The sequence below is a fragment of the Cyprinus carpio genome, chromosome B4, assembly GCF_018340385.1.
Source record: "Cyprinus carpio isolate SPL01 chromosome B4, ASM1834038v1, whole genome shotgun sequence".
NCBI classification, from domain to species: domain Eukaryota; kingdom Metazoa; phylum Chordata; class Actinopteri; order Cypriniformes; family Cyprinidae; genus Cyprinus; species Cyprinus carpio.
In genome coordinates, this window is record NC_056600.1 from 33,993,758 (window position 1) to 34,014,822 (window position 21,065).

Below are 21,065 nucleotides of genomic sequence, written 5' to 3' on the forward strand. Positions count from 1 at the left end.
AAATAACAGTTGTTTACTGTCAAATATACATTTATATGTGAAAAAAAACATGAAAGATTAGTTCTGTTAAATACATTTGCAGTACATATACTCAATAATATCTATTATTATTTGCTTCTTTCCTGTCTTATTTATTATTTACTCTAATTTAAGGCCCTGACCTCAGCAAAACATTCATGGGTGAACTCATGGGCCGGATGGGCTGGATTTGCCAAGGACAAAGCGCTGCTTTCTGCGTGAAGACATGCTGGGTAATTGTGACCCAGTTCGTCTTTCACTTTGGTCATTTTAAATCTAGATCCAATTATTATATTATGGTGCATCACAATGTATTAAATCATAATATAAATACTACATAAATACTATATCACATAAATGATTTAATTCTTTATCTACATTTTAATAATACTACCCTAACATCTAATATAAAGATTTAAGTCTGAATTGTTCATATGCAACTCTTTGTTGAATTGAGGCTCTTTCTAAATATATGGACCTGTCTGTGACTTGCAGTGTGAAATGTGTTTTGACCGGAAATGACATTGGTGATGACCTACAGCCAATGAGAGAGCAAGACAGGGGAAGGGAAATTTCAGAGGCAGGAGTTGTAATCTTACGTCATTCCCTTATCTCCGTTTGTGTATGTGTTTTGCAAATGAGACAGAGTTGTTGGGGATTCTTTCTAGTGAAATATTGTGTAATGTGAACTTACCATTTAACTGCACCACTGCTTCAATGTTACTTTTAACACTCTGAGAATGGACTCATATTGATTCCGAGCGGGGATTTTGCATGTATTTTGTTATGTCCCAACTTTCATCACGGGTAGAATCTTTCTACAATCTATCCTGATTCATCAACACAGTTTCACTAATGATCCAATAGAAACGATAAACCCAGGATAGAGCGGCTGAGAGAATGTGGTCTGTTCTGTGTGGATGAGACTCGTTGTGTCAGAGACGCTGTAGAAGGACAGAGTTCCTGCACTGTGATCCACATACACTCCTATTCTCCTGCTGACAGACTTCACAGGGAGATGAGTCACTATGTCATTGTGTATGAATGAGTATCTGTCAGGAGAACAGTACAAACTCCAGGACTGATCATTACGTCCAAACCAGCACTTACATTCCTCTCCCTTCCTGCTGATGCTCTTATATGACACTGATACATGCACACCATCATCTCCACTCCACTCCAGCTCCCAGTAAACGGGCGTCCACACACACTCTCTCTACACAACACCTGAGGATACACTTTATCAAATCTCTCTGGATGATCAGGATACGGCTGAAAGGTTTTACTGAAAGTAATCACTCTGTTCCTCTTAGACAAATGGAGGAAATTATTCACTGTGTTCAGATCCAGAGTGAGCTGATGGGAATCTGATGGGAGATAAAATACATCAAAATCAGGAATTATGAATCTGTTTGATCTTTTAATATAGCTAAACTTGTCATGGCCTCTGTTCAGTGAATCTGCAGTGTCTGTTAAGACCCTTTATTTTATATTTTTTCCTCTCTCTCTTTTGTTTTGGAAGTGTTTTGTGTCCAGGTACAGTGCTGATAATAACTGGTTCTTCCTGATTGGTGTTCTAGACCTGTTGTCACTTCCCATAGTAGAGCATTGTGTTCTGTGTAGAGTGTTATTGGTTTGGTCGTTTGATTAGAGAAAGTTTATGTCTAAGAATGTGAGTTAAAAACCCCCATTTTTAAAGATGTCTTGTTTAAATCATGATTTATATGATTAGTTATAAAACTTGGACATCATGGCTTATTTCACCTTTTACAGGAAGAACATTTATGTTAACATGCACTTATTTTCATAAAAACCAGGAGGCTTGTGACTGTCCCATAGACTGCCAAATAAATAACAGTGTCAAGGTCCAGGAAAGTATGAAAAGCATCGTCAGAATAGTCCATCTGCCATCAGTGGTTCAACCGCAACGTTATGAAGCGACGAGAATACTTTTTGTACGCAAAGAATTGTTCTCTTACTTATTCGATCAGCCATTGCCAATAAAGGTAACTTTCAAGTGTGAAGCAAGAAAAGGCAGTCAGATGGAATATGCCAAGTTCAATGTCAATAAAGGGACTGGTAAACCACTAAGAAGGGACACAGCCATAAAATTTTGCAGCAGTAACATAACTAAAGCAATCAATCCATTTACCATATCCAGAAGTGTTTCAGGGAGTCAGTAGGCGTGTTTCCATTACTCTTCAAATTACGCAAATTGAAATTGTGAATTGAAAATACGCCTAATGGAAATGTGTAAATTTTGCAAAAATTCCCCATGTATCGCAAAAAAAAGTTTTTACGCTTGCATAAAGGGGATTTTCAGGCAATTCGAAAAAGGATTATTTTGAAAAACTGCAATGGAAACGTATTAGTAGGTCACATGGCATATATAAAATGTCATATGATCATTCCTCAATGTACTATAACCTCCAAGAAACACTTCATTTGTGGCTTCTCTCAAGTGTAAGGGGCTTTCACAGCCAATAATACTTAGACTATTTACACTGCACACGTCTGCGGTGTGTTACGGTTCCAAAATGGCCATCGGAGTTGATCGCGGCCACTCAACACTTGTGTTACCAGTCGCGCCACGGCACGTCCCAGAAGCTGCTCTCTGCTCTGCTTCTGTCAAGATGCACGCATACGCATTCTTCGATTTAATATAATGGCTAGTGTAGCCAAAATCCCATCAAAATCCATTGCAATGACTTTCCTCGAGAGGAAAAAAAATTACGCGCCTACACCTATCAATGAAAAACACACAATATCAAAATACATAACAAAACGACAACAATAAAAAATCAAAAACACACATTACAAATCTACAAAACAACACTGCTTAGTGATGGTGTGTACAGACAGTAGTTAGTTATGGGGTGTAACCATAAAACCATACAATCATCGCCTACATGCTGTCATGGAACGTCTGAGAGAATGAGGGCTGACTCTGAATCCTGTAAAATGTCAGTTTAGAATACATCACTTAAACTTTATGTGAATTCTGCTCATGCAGAAAGGCATTGGGCACACTGAAGAGGGAGGCAGACGCCGTCCCAGCGACAGATATTCCAGCATCTCTCCGCCCCCCTTCTCCTCCTCTATATCCTTCATTTCTCCTTCACACGCGGTACAATCATATGGAGGGTTCTAACTCAGAGCTCGTGCTGAGCCTCGGGTTTGTGCCTCCTTCGAAGACGGCAAGTCATGTTCATTTACCATTATCTAGCAAGGCTGAATGGGCAGGTGAACCCTTGAATATCCCTGAAAATATGGTAAATAATATTGTAGCGTTGTGCAGCTTCTCAGAATAAACAGGCAGGAGATGGAGACCCAGTTCTCAAAGCAGCCAATGGCCTTTGATTATTTCCTGAATGTTACAACCTAAAACGCTGGGTCCTAACTTTCCCAAAAACAATAAAAACGCGGCAGGCTATCCACTTTCTCTTCCCCAAGCTGAACTCAAACAAACTCTCCTCTGCCGCGTGCACCTCACCCCTCCCCCCCAAACTATCCCCCCAGACACCTCCCCCCATTAGCAGGTAAATATTAGTGAACACATTATATAGCGGGGAGCAAATGGCCTCAGCGCCACACCTTTTGTGCTCTTTTATGAAAAAGTACATATAAAATGGGAACCATCTGCACCAATAAAACCCTCATGTTATGTGCATTACTCCTACCCACATTAACTTTAGCCTTAAACACTGTTATAATTATGAGAGGGTCCTTGAAAAAAAAAAATTCCCTGTAAGGGGGTCCCTGGGTCCAAAAAGTCTGAAAAACCCCTGACCAAGATGACACATATTTTAAGCCCCAAAGGAAAAGGAAATTGCCTCAAAAATTTATGAACTTTGTCTTTGTTTGCATTCTTGAACTGGCGAATGCAAACAGTGTTGTCATGTCTGTGGCTTGATAAATTCAAAGCGAGTTAAGGAGTATGATGCTTGTCAGTTAAAGGTGTACTAAGTGATTTTTGAAAAATGTTTTTGACCACAGCATCGGACCGAGTCCCAAACACACTTGTAGCCAATCAGCAGTAAGGGGGCATGTCTTGTAATGATCGAGAGAAGAGAGCACTCAATTTGAGTCCACAGGACGGATATTAGCAGATCGACTTTAGATATAGAGAGATGGCAGATAAAAAATGAGGAAAATATCAGAGAAACAAAACATTAAAAGAAGGGTTACGATTAGGCAAGAGGTAGACCCGTGTAAATATCGGAGCAGCTTTACAGCGGTGGAGAGAAACTCAAGGAGCGGGAAGGGCTCGAAGCGGATGCTGAGGTTGCGTTGTTTCTTCTTGATAGGTGAGTATCAATGATTTTGCTTTGTTTCACACAACTTATCCGTGTTGGCTTTTGTTTGAATAAGCTTGTCCCATCTTCACTTGTTTCCAAGATCGTCATTGCCATGGGTGTGTGCGTACGTGTGGGGCGGAGATTTCAAAAAAGGGCAAGGTCCTTTTGGGGTATGGGCATGTTTGTTTTGGTGCTTTCAAATATCAACATCGTTTGGCAAAAACCACTTAGTTCACCTTTAAATATTAGAATATGTTATTTGTTTAGGCAAGACAGAGACAACAAGTAAGTGAAGTCTCTATCCGACTGTGGGTGTTGTCATAATATATGTATCTTCAGAATGCTATCTATATCTTTTAAAACAGGAGCGTGCACAGAAAGCAGCCTCCCTCAGACAGCATGCCTTTGCAAATTCAGTTCCCTATGTGTTGGTCACGAGTTATGTCGTGACTCGACATATGGGGGTCTGAAGCCCCCGTTCACACTGCCAATAACTTTTTTGCTGCTTGTCGCTTGTGGCTGGCAATTGAGGTCACTAGTGGGCATTCCCTATACTGGTTGCCTAGTTACACCCATAGCAAACACTGACATTCCACTACTGTAGATGAATCACGTGCTCTTCACTGACTTCACTCCCATTGGTAGTTGCTTATTTGCATTAAGTTGAAGAATTCTGAAGTTTCACCGCTTGACACGCATCGCTTGACACGCATCGCTTGACACGCATCGCTTGACACGCCCACATTCCTTCGCCAACGGTCACTGTCGCTCGTGTCGCCAGCTCTCCATTGAAAATTAATGGGATTATGTTGCTCTGGCTGGGCCAAGCCGCCACTGCCCTGCATGCTATGGCAAAGCCTGCAGGTCCACCAAGCCAAGGCACTTAAATGCACCGAGGGTAGAACTGACCCAAAGTTTGATGCAGGAGCTCTGCGCACGGCGATGACTTCGCCCTTTGGATGATGAAGGTCAAGGCACAGTCCCTTGGGAAGGCGATGTCCACTCTCCTGGTCCAAGAGCGACCTCTGTGGCTTAGCCTGGTTGAGATGAGTGACATCGACAAAGTGCGCTTTTTCTACACTCCAATCTCTCAGGCTGGACTAGGACTTCGCCTAGCAGTCTTCGGCAGTACAAAGGCAGACTGAGGCCATCCAGCACATCCTGCAGCGTGATCCTCCACCTTATGCTGTGTTCACACCAAATGCGAATAGAACGTCTGGCACGAATGATTTCAATGTTAAGTCAATGCAAAGACGCGTTTACGCGCGTCTGGAGGTCTTGCAGCACGAATGAGGCGTTTAGCGCGGCACGGTAGACGCGAATTCGCCTCATTCGCACGTCTGGCACGAATGTGCTTTTTGTGCATTTACGCGTTTGACACGAATTCGCGTCTGATGCCCTAGTTGAAAAATGGTGAACTTTGGCGTCAGTTTGCGCCGCGTTAACCAATCAGGAGCCTGCTCAGGAGTCACTCATTCAACATGGAGGAACGACTGATATTGTCAGTGAGCAGTCACCCGGAGCTATATGATACAAGTTCATATTTTCTATAGAGGACAGGAATAAAAAGGACCTCGCTTGGAAGAGTGTGTTGTAAATACACATTTAACTTTCGAGTCACGTACACGTTTATTGACCCGCAGCCTTCCCGCCATTTTTTACAACTATTTTCCCCCTAATATAGCTACTTTTTGCTAACAAGATAATGTGTTTATTCAGAGGACGTGTGCAGGAAAAAAAAGGAATAGCCTCGAATGCTCGATCAACATCAGCCATCATGCAAACAGACAACTGCCTAGCACTTGCCCCTCCCGCAAGAAGCGGATTATTTCGCCTCGGACGCGCGTCAATTTTCGCGCTCTATTCACATTTGGTGTGAACATCTATTTCGCTCTAGACGCGCGAATGCATTCAAAATGTTCAAGCGGCAAACTAGACGCGGTAGATGTGAATTTGACGCTCTATTCGCGTTTGGTGTGAACGCAGCATTACACCGTTCCACCGCGGGCCACGCCTCAGCCTGCCCATCGCCGAGGGCGCCCTCCTGCGGCTGATCCGCCCCATGCTGAGACTATGCCTCCACCCCCTTGTTTCAGCCGGCCCCTAAGTCTTCCAGGAAGATGACAAGGCAGCCCTGACACGGACAGCTCAAAGATGTAGGAACTGCTTCTCTTCTGAATCGTGTAAACCAATGATTCAAACGCCCACAAAGAGAGCCATTTACTTCATTCCTGAATAAATCAGCCATTCGAATGAATGAATGACTCAAAAACATTTATCCCACACCAGCTACTGGCAGATTTAGTTTATTATTGTCATTAAATAATAATAATAATAATAATAACATTAAAGGGATAGTTCACCCCAATTTTTTTTTAATTCTCTAATCATTTACTCTCATGACATTACCCCCTCTTTTCAAACCTTTTTTTTTGGAGCATAAAAGAAGGCATTTTGAAGACTGCTGGTATAAAGCTATAATCAAAACCAATAACTTTCATTGTATAAACAAAAATTACTGAGCTTCTCAAATTATATTATTTTATGTTCCATAGTTTATTTTAGGCCATTGTAGTCTAAATGTTTATGTGTAATAAATTTTATGTTGAATCAAATAAAATATTTCTTTCTAAAGCTACAGTTTGTAATGTCTACTTGATACTTTCTTATTTAACACAAAAATAGGTTTATATAATCTTTTGTGTGTATTTTCACAGTCAAATTTATTTTGCAGTTAATTAGATGGAAAATTTAAACATCATGTAATTAATTAGATTAAAAAGTTTAATCGACTGACACATATTTTGGTCATATGGCCCACGTCTATTTGGAAAATGCTATCTAGCATATAACTGATTTAATTCAGCAGAAAGTACTCAGAAGGACAAGAGATATATAAGATCGCATTAGAAACAGATACACAATCCACAGGATAGAGCATACTCTTTTCATTCTAATGTTCCTAATGTGTATACCCGAATTGATTACTTTTTGGTGGATACTAAACTGATTTCTCTTGCTAGTAACGTTGTTTATCATGATATTGTGATTAAAGATCATCCTTCCCTTTCATTCTCTTTAAACATAACTAATTTGCCTCAGGGTGATAGAGTATGGAAATTTGACCTGCAGCTTCTAAAACAACCAAAATTCTGCACATTTTTTAGAGAAAAAATGTCCTTCTTTTTTTAAATAAACAATCTTCCTGGGACATCCCCTTCAATATTGTGGGAAACTATGAAAGCTTATATCAGGGGGTTGTATAATTTATTTTCAGGCTGCTGAAAAGAAAAAGGGTAGAATTGGCTGACCTTGAAAATGCAATGCATCTGTCTATGGAGATCTATACAAAAATACTTTCTTTACAATTTAAATACAATCAGATATTTTCAGACCATAAAACGAGGGGAATTTTATTTATACAACAAAAATTTCTTGAATTTGGTGAAAAAAACCTCAAAGTATTGGCTAGACAAATTAGAAAATTAAAGTGATCGCACTATAAGCAAAAGTAAAGTCGAAAAACTCTGATATTTTAACGTCTCATAAAGACATTAATGATAGGTTCAAACAATTTTATGAAGAATTATACTCTTTTAGGGCCTTAGCCGATGACATTGCCATAAAAAGCTTCCTGGATTGCTGCAACCTCCCTACTCTAGCTCAGGACGATTGTGATTTCCTTAATTCAGATGATTCATACTGAATTGGAGCCTGACCCCACTCTTGGTGATACTTTGCATCTCAGAAAGTCTTACTTCATTTAAAAAAATGTCAACAACAGTTATTGTCCTATGTTCTTATTGTAGCAAAAAAAAAAAAAAACTTGTATCAAGGTTTGGAAAAAGATTGAATCCCCATCTGTTAAAATGTTGTTGGAAAGAAATGAAGTTATTACATTTCGAAAGAATTTGGTTTATTTTTAATTTTAGAGTTTGAGTTGTTTTGTGGTGTTGACTGTAACATTAATGTGGTATGGTTCAAGTTCCTAGGGCAGGGAGGGTGTATTTTTTTTTTCTCTCTACCTTCTTGTTCTGGTGCTTTGTATGTTGGTCTTCCTTTATTATTTCCTCTTTTTGTTTGTAATGTGGGATCATAAGATGTATGTTACAATGTGTATTGGAATGTTGGATTCCCCAATAAAAATTTTTTAAACAGAAACAGATACACAACAGGAGTCTTTTCAATCTGATTAAGCCATCAACCAATTACTAATGGATTATTTGGGTGGATGTAAAACTCAGTGAGTCTTTCTGCTTGTTAACTTACATTGTAGGAAGTCATTCCTGGTCCTGGGAACAATGTTGGTGAATGTTACTGTGGAAATAAACAGAATAATCATGTCAACAGAAAATAGATGATGAAGGACTCATTTCTGAGAGCAGATGAATCTCCAAAACTTTACCTTTGTCAGAGATCTTCTTGAGCTCCTCTTTGCAGAAATCCTCCAATTTGTCTCTCAGCTGTTGGACAGATTCTCTCTCACACCATCAAAAGAGAAGAGAGAACTGAAGGGAATGTTGGGCATGTCTGTAGTTTCAGCAGGTGTCGATAGAGCCTGGAAAATCTACAGAAAACAAGAAAGGCCATCATCTCCACACTTCACCCAGTGACCTGCACTACTATCAGATTTGTGTGCTTTTGTTGACTTGACTGATCTTTAGTAACACACTTCAATTTAGCACTTTCACAACATTAGCTTATATTCTTCTAACAGTTGTTGTTTGACATTAGAGCTACAAATTTTACACAGCAAAATCCCCAGTGTTAAATTAAAGCTGAAGTGACTAAGAGATAAATGAGCATTAGCGAACAGAAAAAACAAGAAACACCACAACTACAACTGACTTGCAGCCACACAGCCTTAGATGAAATCAACTGCAAATAAAAGGTAAAGATAAATAAAAGTTTACATTTATTTTTATGTCTACAAAACTAATATGACGTTTAGCAGTAGTAGTCAAGGTTGATGTTTTATTGAAAATCCAGCATTATTGTTCTGCCTCTGTTAGAGCCTGTGTATACATTATGATGGACATTTGTATTTATAAATATTATATTTCTGTGATTGTTTAATGTTCTGTATACAATTTAATTCGCTTTCAGTCGGTCACTATGAGTCACGTTGTGACCGACGAATTGGGATCTCGCTTAGAGAGTTCAATCAACTTTGAGTGTAAACTAAACGAGCCAATGCATACTGGCATGTGATGATTACATCCAGCTGCCGCTGATCGCAGCACGAGTATAATTAGGCAGCAGGTGCAACGCATACTCAGCTTTTCGCTTCAGAGCCGAGCAATCACATCGTTTTGCTCTTGACTACTCTACTGAGAGAGAAGAAGACTTAACGGTGCTTCAGCGGAGGAGGTTCCCCATGTCGAGTGGGTTGCACACATCAGGCTGCACTACCTCATTTGGGTTGTAGGTGACCATCTCCCTTGTGCGCTTCAGCACTCTAAAAGAGCTTTTTCTTTAAAAGACCATTTCCCGGGTGCGTCTTTTTAAAAACGACCTTGCGTCTGGCAAACTTGACATCCACACTTGTGGTCCAGGAGCGTCTGGTCGACATGAGGGATGCCGACAAGTTCAGTTCCTCAAGGTCCATGTGTCCCAGACCGGCCTCTTCAGCAACGCAGTCGAAAACATGGCCTAGCATTTCTATGCTGCACAGGAGCAGACTGAGGCGATCCAACACGTCCTGCCCCGGTGGCAGCTGCTGCCTCCACCCGTCCGCCGGCCGCACACCCCAGCCTGCTCGTCGCTGAGGGAGGCTCCCTGCGTCCACCCACGCTCCCACGCCGCATCCGCAGCAGCTTTGAGCAAGCGGCGCCATGGAGCTGGGCATAGGCAGGCCACCCCGCCTGTCCAGGCCCCCGTGAAACCTTGCAGTGAGCATAAGAGCAAGAGGTCCCAGGACGGGCGACCCAGAGAGAGAGGGAATTGCTCGGAGGAGGGCTGGGTGGAGAATCTGGTTTCCCAAAAATAATGACAAGAGAGCAGTTTTCTCTGTCTCTGAGTCCCGGAAGGACCAAAACCGGACCACACTCATCCTCCTCTCTCGCCAGCTGGCAGCAGCGGGTGGTTCTAGAGCGTCATCAAAGGCCCTACTTACGCACCCTCTGCCAAACCATGGAACCAGGTAAGTGTTGCACTGCATACTGAGACCCCTTTTCAGTCTGCCATGGACCAGGTCCCTGCGTTCCACCTCGCTGCCCCACCGCAGTACGTCAGTGGTCCTGCTGGTCCAGCTTATAGTGTCAGAGTGCCTGGCTACCCAAACAGTCTCGCTGGATCCTGCGGACCATCAGACTTGGCTATGCGATTCAGTTTGCCTGTCATCCCCGTCCGATGCTCCTGTCGTGCGTGCGGAGATCGCAGTCCTACTGGCGAAGGATCCGATAGAGCCAGTCCCTCCAGCCAATATGAAGACAGGGTTTTGCAGCCCTTACTTCATTGTACCCAAGAAAGGCGGTGGGTTACGACCAATCTTGGACCTGCGTGTTCTTCGCCCTTTGCCGGTTACAACTCAAAATGTTGACGCATAAACACATCTTCGGGTGCATCCGTCCCTGAGATTGGTTTGCAGCGATCAACCTGAAGAATGCTTACTTTCATGTGTCGATCCTTCCGTACCACAGACCATTGCTGCGGTTAGCGTTCGAAGGATGAGTATATCAGTACAAGGTCCTGCCCTCCAAGCTGTCCCTTCAGGTCGATCGCTGCAAACCAAAGGTGATTATTAATATAGTAATTGTTATTAAGAAAAGAACTGGAGGAAAAATATGCAATGTTTCTCTCTGATTTTGCTTTGGAATCTTAAGAAAACTTTTAACTTGATTTTTCTCAAAACTGACTTTGCTGACTCTATTGACTTCAAACAGATGTAACTCAGTCATACATTTTACTTGTTCCACTGTTCATTAGTTTAATGTCATTTTGTTTGTTAATAATTTTTCCATATTTCTTTCATTTCATTTCCAGTTTTGCTTGGTTCAGTGGCCTATGTAAACCACACTGTGACGAGTGGGGCGGGGCCGAGAGCCGTGGGAACGGAGCGAGGCCGGTGGAGTAATTGAAAATGAGCGACACCTGCACCACTCACCGGTCTCAAGTCCCACGGAAGAGCTCCGGAAGGATAAGAGGAGGAGTAACGACAGTGAAGGATGAGAGAGGACCAGGCCTGGACTTTATTTGGTGTTTTGTTTCTGTTTGTGCACGACAGTCGTCCGTGAGGGGCTGTCGCACTCTTTTGTGTTTATTATTAAAGTTTCATTTGAATGTTCGCCGGTTCCCGCCTCCTTCTCCCGAACTACGAACTGCATTACATTGGTGCCGAAACCCGGGAGGAAGGAGGGGCACGCTGTCAGAGAGCCCTTGCTGCTGAGGGGGGGTTGCGGTGCTGGGGAGATTGGGAGCAGGAAGGCGCGGAGACCACGAGTGGCTGCCCGAGGTGGTGATGCTGGACCAATGGAAGACGAGGTGGGACGGAGAGCTCGCTGCCGTCTGAGAGGGAGTGGAGGAGGGGTGGCTGCGACACTTGCACCACTCACCAGTCTCGAGTCCCACAGAGGAGCTACGGAAGGATAAGAGGAGGAGTAACGACAGTGAAGGACGAGAAAGGTCCTGGTGTCACTCATTTTCAATTACTCCACCGGCCTCACTCCGTTCCCACGGTTCTCAGCCTCGCCCCACTCATCACACACACATTGGACTATTAAAGGAGCAAGGCGCTCATATCCTCCCTGGATATGAGCCTGTGGCTCAGTGGTAAGAGCATTGCGTTAGCAGCGCAAAAGGTTGTAAGTTCGATTCCCAGGGAACACACTACTGATAAAAATATGTATAATCTGAATGCACTGAAAGTCTCTTTGGATAAAAGAATCTGCTAAATGCATAAATGTAAATGTAATGTAAATGTTAAAAACCAGCATATGCTGGATAGGTACGTTTTGAAAACATGTCAGCTGGTTTGAGCTGTCATGTGCTGGTGCTAAACTGGTTCTAAGCAACTAGCTCCTGCTCAGGACCAGCTCAGGACTACCTTAAAAAAGCAAATCACCAAATAAAAACAAAGTTAAACTGATCTACAAGTACTGTCTGCTTGAACAAACAAAATGGTCAAACACTCTAATAATATCTGGATCTTGAACAGAGTCTGGCTTGCTGTTTACTTATAATACATGCTTGGGAAGCAAAATATATAAAAAGAAAAAGCCATGGATCAGAGGGTGCAAGAGGAAACATTCAAACTGAAGGGAACAAAGGAAAAGAAACTTTATCTCTCTTTAGAGGTTGCTAGTGCTTCTGAAAAGCTAGAGCCTCAGCAGAAGCAGCACGTGCCAAGATGGTGTTTACATGAAATGAAAAAGGAGAAAGCAAGGCTGGAACAGGAAAGCGCTACAGTGGAAGCAAATCTGGAAGCATTAAAATTAGAAAAGGAATCTGCAGCCACTCTGGCAGAAGTGGAAGCATTAGATCCAAGTGAAACAAGCGCACTTTCATCACATGTGATTTCAGTGAGAAAAGAGGAGTATATAAAAAATCAGACTCGGGTGAGACACCAGACTCTTTGTCAGCCTGTGCAAAGGATAAGCTCTGCATATGACAGTGTAGCAGATATAGTTCAGAAGTGGAGGAGAATATGTGATCGTGAATGTCTGCAAAGTACAAGATATCCAGATTCCCCATACCATCTGCCTCTTTCCATCCTGAATACTGCATCTAAAGCATCTACATGTCAGCACCCTGCCTCACAAAGGTATTCAGTCCATTCAGATATGCAACATTTCTTTCAAAGCCAAACCATACCTATGTTAGACTTTGGACAGGACTTAGCAAATTTGATGATAATCCAGAAAACTTTAGAGCCTGGGAAGCAAGACTTGCAACTCTCAACTAGCAAAGAGTTAGATCTGTTAGTTAAATGGCTGGGGAAGGAATCGTCAGATAATGTAAGGAGGATTAAAGATGTGTATGTTACTAGTCCACAAGGTGCTCTCCAGCTGTCTTGCTAGCCAAAGGAGAGTTATTTCAACTGTTCTGAATCAAAAGTAACCCCTCTCCATATTTGTTGAGAACATGTGCTGGTTCTATAGAAATGTCTGAAAGGAAAGTGGTTGTCTTCCAAATAGAGACACTGGATGGTAAGACATATCTTGATCGTCCACCATTGATGAAGTGATGAAATCATCCACACTTGAAATCTTTGGCACAGTCCATCCCGGAGCTAGATCCTGATGCTCAGATCTTAATATTGCTGGGATGATCCATGTACATCCACAAAGTGTGACAACAAATCAACAGGCCTCACAATGCACCTTTTGCGTAATGGTTAGATTTAGGCTGGGTGATTTTAGGTGATGTCTGCATCGACAAAGCCCGTAAGCCGATGGTAAGTGTCTTTAAACTAAAATCCTGGAGAAAAGGGCTGTGAATTTCGAATATTCTTTGATTTTAAAATAAAAATCCACATCTGAATGCAAAAATGTTGCATTTGAATTTTAGGTGTGCGTCAGGCAGCCTTATCAGTGGTGCACAAGATCTCTTCTCACTCCATGCCAGAATCAGATCAAAATGAAAGAGAAATTGTGCCATGGCAGGGAGCATAAATCTGTTGTTTTCCCCATTTTTCAACCATGGTACTTGTTGTGTGCAAGCAGAAGATGAACTTTGGCTCAAGATATTTGACAGAAATAAATATGATAACAAACATTTCATGGCCTTCAAAGATGAGATCTTCTTAAAGATCATGCAAGCAAAGTTCCACCAAGACGAACAGAAAAACTGGGCCACTCCTGTCATCCAAGATGTTCATGTCTTTGAAAAGATTTTTATTTATTTTAGAAAATGATCAATCATTTCACTAGATAAGACCCTTATTCCTCGGCTGGGATCGTGTAGAGCCCTTTGAGTCTGCATTGTAACAGAAAAATTCTGGAATGTTTTCCTGAGTGCCACAAGGATCTGTCCTAGGCCCTCTGCTATTTTCAATATACATGTTGCCCCTTGGTAATATTATTAGAAAATATGGTATTAGTTAGGGGTGCTCCGATCGCAATCGGCCGATAATCGCTTTGGGATGATTGATCGGCGGGCTCTAAAAAGGCCGATCTCAAAAACGGATCTCAAGCTGATGATGTGCCTGCAGTCAGAGGATTGGCATGACATGCAGCGGCACCGTCTCAGTCTCTTTCCGGTGCGGGTGAAATAATTATAATGCTATATTTCTTCATTAAATAACTAACAAAGTAATTTGAAAACCTTGTGTGAGAAGTAACTTCACAAACAGCGGGAGTGAATCACCGCATGCTCTCTCTCTCTCTTTCTCTTTCAAAATACACAAATGGCTTCAAATCACTACACACAGTGTCTGTCTATAAGCGAGCTGCAAAGTTGACACAGGAATTGTCACTTGCACAATTGAGGCAGTGTCACATTGTCACTAAAGTTTATAAATTGCATTACTTTTTAATTCTTGCCTGTGTTTAACCATTCAGCGCTTGAGCGCTCTCCGGGAGACTGTGCGCTCATGCACACTTGCAGCGCACATCAGGTTCACATTACTCCGTTTGCAGTGCGTATTTTTTTTCCCGCACTCATGTTAACGAATTGTTAATGGAAAGTGTTCACACTGCACACACAGTTGCGGTCCAGCAGCGTGTAGAGGTCATTTCCGCACCGAGTCTATTGCTGCGCTGCAAGTGCTGAATTAAAATAACAGCGCGCTGTTTTCATTAAATATGAACATGGACTGACATGAAAATGTAGCAATTAGACCATACATGCATATTATTAAAGTCTACTGTGTTTCACAGTAAACACGTGGCTTTTTGGCTAGGTTTAAAGGGAAAGAGCACTTTTAGATAAACAAGGCAATAAGATGGCACTCGTGGAGGTAGAAAAACAAAGTCCTTTATGAACGGCAGGATTCCTTTTAATAAATATTTTAAAAAAGGAAAGGCAGTAGAGTTGACTATTTCTGTCAATGGTAAGTTTGTGATAACGTAAGAAAAGTAGTTTAAATGTTTTGCCACTTGCTTGAGCAAATTAATATAGAAATCTAGAAGTAAATGCAAAAGTAAAAGTATTGAATAACGTGTTGCTTATTTATTGTTTAAACATGTCTTTTAAAGATTGTATTACTGTACTGTGTAAAAAAAATAATAATTGCAAAAAATTACAATGTTTGGATTTGAATAATGGATAAATGTTGTGTTTGTGCCTTTGTGGTAAACAGCCAAGGATCAGTAGCAGACTCTTCTGTGAAAGCACAGTCTGTACTGCTTCCCCTCTCACAAGAGTCACCTAAGAGGGGAATTCCCCCATTTTCAAAAATGAAATTCAGGCCCTGAATAAATTCCTAAAAATCCTGATTGGAGTATCAATATATGTAGTTATAAATTATAAAAAGAAGCCTTTAAAAAGTATCGGCAGATACTGCTTTCTGTGAACAGTGAACAGTGATCGGCCTCAAAAATCCTGATCGGAGCACCCCAGTATTAGTTTCCATTGTTATGCTGATGATACTCAACTATATATTTCAACTAGACCAGATGAAACTTCTAAATTATCTAAACTAACAGAGTGTGATAAAAATTTAAAAGTTTGGATGATTAAAGTTTAAAGATACATCTCTTTAGCCAAGCATTCACAAAATGCATCTCATAACCTTGTACTTCAGTTATACTTATCATTATACATGATCATATACTTATCAGATATTATCATTCTTTTGCATAGGTTGAACAGCAGCTACACTAATTTTTCTCTATTTGCTTCTCTATTTCTACTATGGGATGGGCATCCAGAGGTAACTAGGAATTACACAAGCTTCACTCTGGATCCAGCCCTTACGAAGATCTGAGATGACCGAACACCTGAAAAGAGACAATGCCAACCCCTCAGAGGACCTTAGATAATGCTGTGGTGTTTTTAACTCTCTTACAGAACACACTCCATACGGTGTATAACGAACACTCAAAACCTTCTTTTTTTATTCTTGTTCTTCGCATTACTCAACACCATTTCCCACTAGAGCCAGTTCCGCATTACATGTGTTAATAGTAGGAATTACTATAAATTGAACAAGTATTGTATACTTCTCAACACAACAAATGCCAACCCTGAAACAACATACAAAACTACCAAATTTTGCTAGAAGCTTGATCGCAACATATAATCATTGCTGTTAATAGTGTTCACTATCTGTTTGATTACATGTCATAAACTAACCGCATGATTTTTATTGTACATTTCTTCCATATGGACATCAAGTTTAGATATTCACCACTGATAAGCTACTACTACAAAATGTAGAAACTTTAATTTTCTGTAAAGCTGCTTTGGCAACAGTTTGTATCAGGAAAAGCACTATACAAATAAACTTGAATTGAATTACAGTTAGCTGCATGGAGAGGTGAACAAAAGTACATTACTGACACTTCACATTTTGTCAATAGGCACTTCTATGTGGGTTCAAGTTCTTTCTCACAGAATGCTGAAGCAATCAACCTACTCAAGCGCACTCAAAAATCACTTTCCAAGTCTAATCTTAAACTCCACAAGATAGCCTCAAACAGTGTCAAGAATGGAAAACCTCACATCAAAAGCTAAGTAACCTTCAAATCCCACCCATATACCTACACCATTCACTTTCTAAATTTCATACACTGAATTGTGTCATTTCAGATGCCTCAAGTGTCACAATGATTGAGTCATGAGATCCAAGTGCGAGGTAAAAATGGTTTATTTGTAGCTCAGATAGCCAGCAATGAGAATGTAGGAAGACGATGGCAATCACGTCCAGACCACTCAAGCAGCAGTAACTCAAACCCAGCGCACAAATCCCAGGTGGGCGAGGAATAAGGTCCAGATCCCTCAAGCTGCAGTAACTCAAACCAAGCGCAGGAATCCCAGGTGGGCGAGGAATAAGGTCCAGAGAATACCAACTGAAGGTACAGGAACACAACTAGACAAGAGAGTCAGACGAGAAATCAACGAACCAACAACACGAACAGGATGCCAGCCAAACTTAAAGGCAGCGCAAATGAGTTGCAGCCAGTGCTCATTACCGCAGCTGCTGCTAGTTAACAGACGCACACAATCAGACAGAGACGCAAGATGAACGCACTGACCCATGAACCGTGACATCAAGTCACCTCATCCTGAGCCTTCTATACCTCGCCTGGAGCTGTGCAGAGAGTACTGGCTGTAGAAATGGCTGAACACTTTCTCTGTGAAATATACCACCAGCTGAATGCAGTATTCTATTGTGACAGCAAAATGGTCCTAGGATATATTTATAGTCAGTCCAGATGCTTTTTTGATTATGTGCAAAAACGTGCTCAGCGGATACATCAGTAACCTTCTCCAGAACAGTGGATTTTTGTGCCTACAGTCCAGAATCCAGCTGACCTGGAAATAAGATCCGTGGTTACATTGCAGATTAATGACACCACATGGTTCACAGGACCCAGCTTCCTATACAAACCACCCCATAAGCAACAGTGTGAGTTCTTCGAACTGGTGAATTCTGAAGTCAGACCTTGCGTAACCAGCTTCGCTACTCAAGTTGAAAGAAGCCTCCTCTCGGAATGGTTTCAGTGCATTTCTACCTGGGAAACTTTGCTAAGAGCTGTTTCCTTTCTGATTCGTCAAGCACGTTCTTGCACATCAAGTTCCATCAGCACATCCCATTTGTGCAAAGGATACCTGAAGGGCAGACAGCAGCAAAGAGACTAATACTTCTACATGCCCAGAAAGACCTATATCCAGAAGAGAATGCTGCTCTGTAGAGGGACGAACAAGTTTTCATTTCAAATGCACTGCAGAATCTTGATCCCTACATCAAACGAAGGGCTCTTAAGGGTCGGAGGACATCTTAAGCACGCTTCTCTCCAGTCAGAAGTGAAGAATCCAATCATCCTCCCAAAGCAAAGTCATGTCGCCAAACTGTTGGTGAGTTACTACAACTCCACAGTGCACCATCAAGGCAGACAATTCACACAAGCAGCAGCCCAGCTGGCTGGCTTTTGGATTGTAGGTGCAAAAAAAAATGATAAACTCTATATTTAATTGTGTGACATGCCACAGTAGACTCAGAGGAAAGCAAGAAGTTCAAAAGATGGCAGATCTCCCACCTAAACACTTCAGTACATCTCCTCCATTTACGTGGGGTTTTGTCCATGGACAGTGGTCACTCGATGCACCAGAGGTGGTGTAGTTGAAAACAAAAGGTGGGCTATACACTCCACATGTATAAGTATACGAGCAGTACACATAGAAGTCATAGAGTCTATGAACACTACCAGTTGCATCACTCTGCAAAGGTTTTTTTGCTCTGAGTGGACCAGAAAAACAGATCTGGTTTGCATTTCCCAAAATAATCGTAAGCTTAAGTTTATCATAGAACCATTCTGGAGCCGATGACAAAAGGAAAATATCAGTACACTCCAACCTCAATGCAAGTGGCAAGACCCACCAAAACTGGCAAGCTGAAGATGTTGTGCTGTTAAAGGAAGTTCAGTCCCCAAGAAACGGCCTTAATCACATCTGTCTTCCCAAGTAGTGATGGACAGGTCCGCAAGGTAGAGGATAAAGGTATAGTTATAATATATGGTGGACATTTGCATTTATAAATATTATATTCCATGATTGTTTAATGTTCTGTAGAAGTTTTGTTTTACCTGCCACTATTATGCAAGTTCCTATATGAGGACATTTTGATGTATTTCCACAAGTGATGCACGTTGGATAGTAGTGAACTCACGGCGCAGAGAACACTCAACATATGTTTGCATATCATCTGAGTCAATCATTCTAAACCCTGTCGAAAGCATTGGCTGTAAGTTTATTTGAATCATCAATCTGTTTAGTATAATTTTGAGAGTATGTTCAGTTTAAACGTGATATAATAAGTTGATTTCATTGGCGACCGGCAGTGGCATGCTGTATTGATTATGCTTCTAACCTGAGCTAGCAATGCATCTGCATACTTTTAACCCTCTGGAGTCGATTAACGCGTATACGCGTTTTGGGGTATTTTCTCCTGATAACCCCGAAAAGAACTTAAATTACACTTTCAGTTTTGATCCTACATACAATTACAATACATCAATCGAATCTGTAAAGGGTCTACTTTTATTTGTATACAGACATAATAACAACAAAACTTTGTGCACTTATAAAATAAAGATAACAAACAAGGAGTGCTGTCTGCAGCCTTTGTCTGCGCTGATCTTCAGATACAAATGCGTCATTAAAATGAACTGTAACTCAGTGAATACTCAACACAGAGACATGAGAGAGATATCTATAGAAAGCCTGACATGTCTACTTTTAAACTAAACAAGTGCTGCTGAAAACAAATATTCTGTGATAAAGTAATCCATATGAAAACAACGCGATGTCCGTTTTTTCACGTCTCCCTTCATTATCTTCTAATGCGACCACGCCCCCCCGCGCCGAGCGCGCTTTTGAGATTCAAATGTTTCACTGAAGCGCGCGGCTTTTGAATACGCCCACACAACAGAAGACAACGCAGAGAGATTGTTCTTCAAGTTTTTTTTTATTTTACTGTTTGCTTCGCGATGAGAGGAATAAGACATAATTCTCCCCAAAAAGATGCGATGTGGTTGAGGATTTGAGATTTGGATTTCCTCAGAAAAAAGAATGAAGCACTTTATTCAGCAGAGTTCATAAACATGAGTAAGTCTCTTTTTATTTATTTATATACTTGTACTAGTTTTCACATAACGTGTAAACATTTTACTAGTTAGACTTTTTCAAAGACTTTTTTTTCCAAACTATAATTCCTGACTAAATGTATAAATCAAGTGAAATATTATGAAGTTTCAATAACAATATACACTACTATACCATTCAAAAGCTTGATGTAAATAATATAAATGTAACAATAAATGTAACTGTAACAAATGTAAACAATCATTGCTGTTCTTTCAATTTATCCCCCCTAAAAAACCTAAAAAAAAATTCTCAGCTCTTTTCAACATTATTAATAATAATAATAATAATAATAATAATAATAATAATGATAATAACAATAAATGTTTTTTTTGTAGAAAATAAGATTGTTAAAAGGATTTCTGAAGGATTTTGTGACTGGAGTAATGATGCAAAAAATTCAGTTTGAAAGTCAGCTTTGATTTTTCCTAATAAACTGTTTAACTGCACTCACAAGTGAATATTAAATTATGTTGTGGGATAATTAAATATATTCTAAATAAACTACAAACATAAAATTATATAGATTTATTTTGTCCTCACATTCTTTCTTGTAACTCATCCCTCTCAGTCACACAGCTGACTGAATGGCTCATTATGCAGCTCATTATGCAGGCCTTTGTCTTCTCAGGTGTGAATTCATGATAGTTGACGCCTACTCGCATATGACTTTTACCAACAAAAAAGTGTCTTAGAAAATTTAAATCAATATATTGTTTTCTGTAAGTGAGTAAACAAGATGATTTTCACATCATTTAGAAAAAAAAAAATTCTAGGCTACAAGCTCCAGTTCTCAAAATTCCTGGGAACCAATTTTCTGTATGTGTTTTATTGCCTTATTCAAGTGATTTAACATTTTTAGTTTTTTACTAACCACGCATAAAATTTTTTTTTTCTCAAAAACACAATCATGTACATACATGCTGCTCACATATTATTATAGCCCAGTTTGTGCTGATTACAGTGAGATTAGACTTTAGCCATTTAGATATTTATAAGAAACTG

At 40.7% G+C, this 21,065-nt stretch overlaps 1 pseudogene; it reads right to left on the reverse strand.

Moving 5' to 3' along the window:
* Positions 1–210: 210 nt before the first annotated feature.
* Positions 211–21,065, reverse strand: part of LOC109073695 — a 33,331-nt pseudogene continuing 12,476 nt past the window's right edge.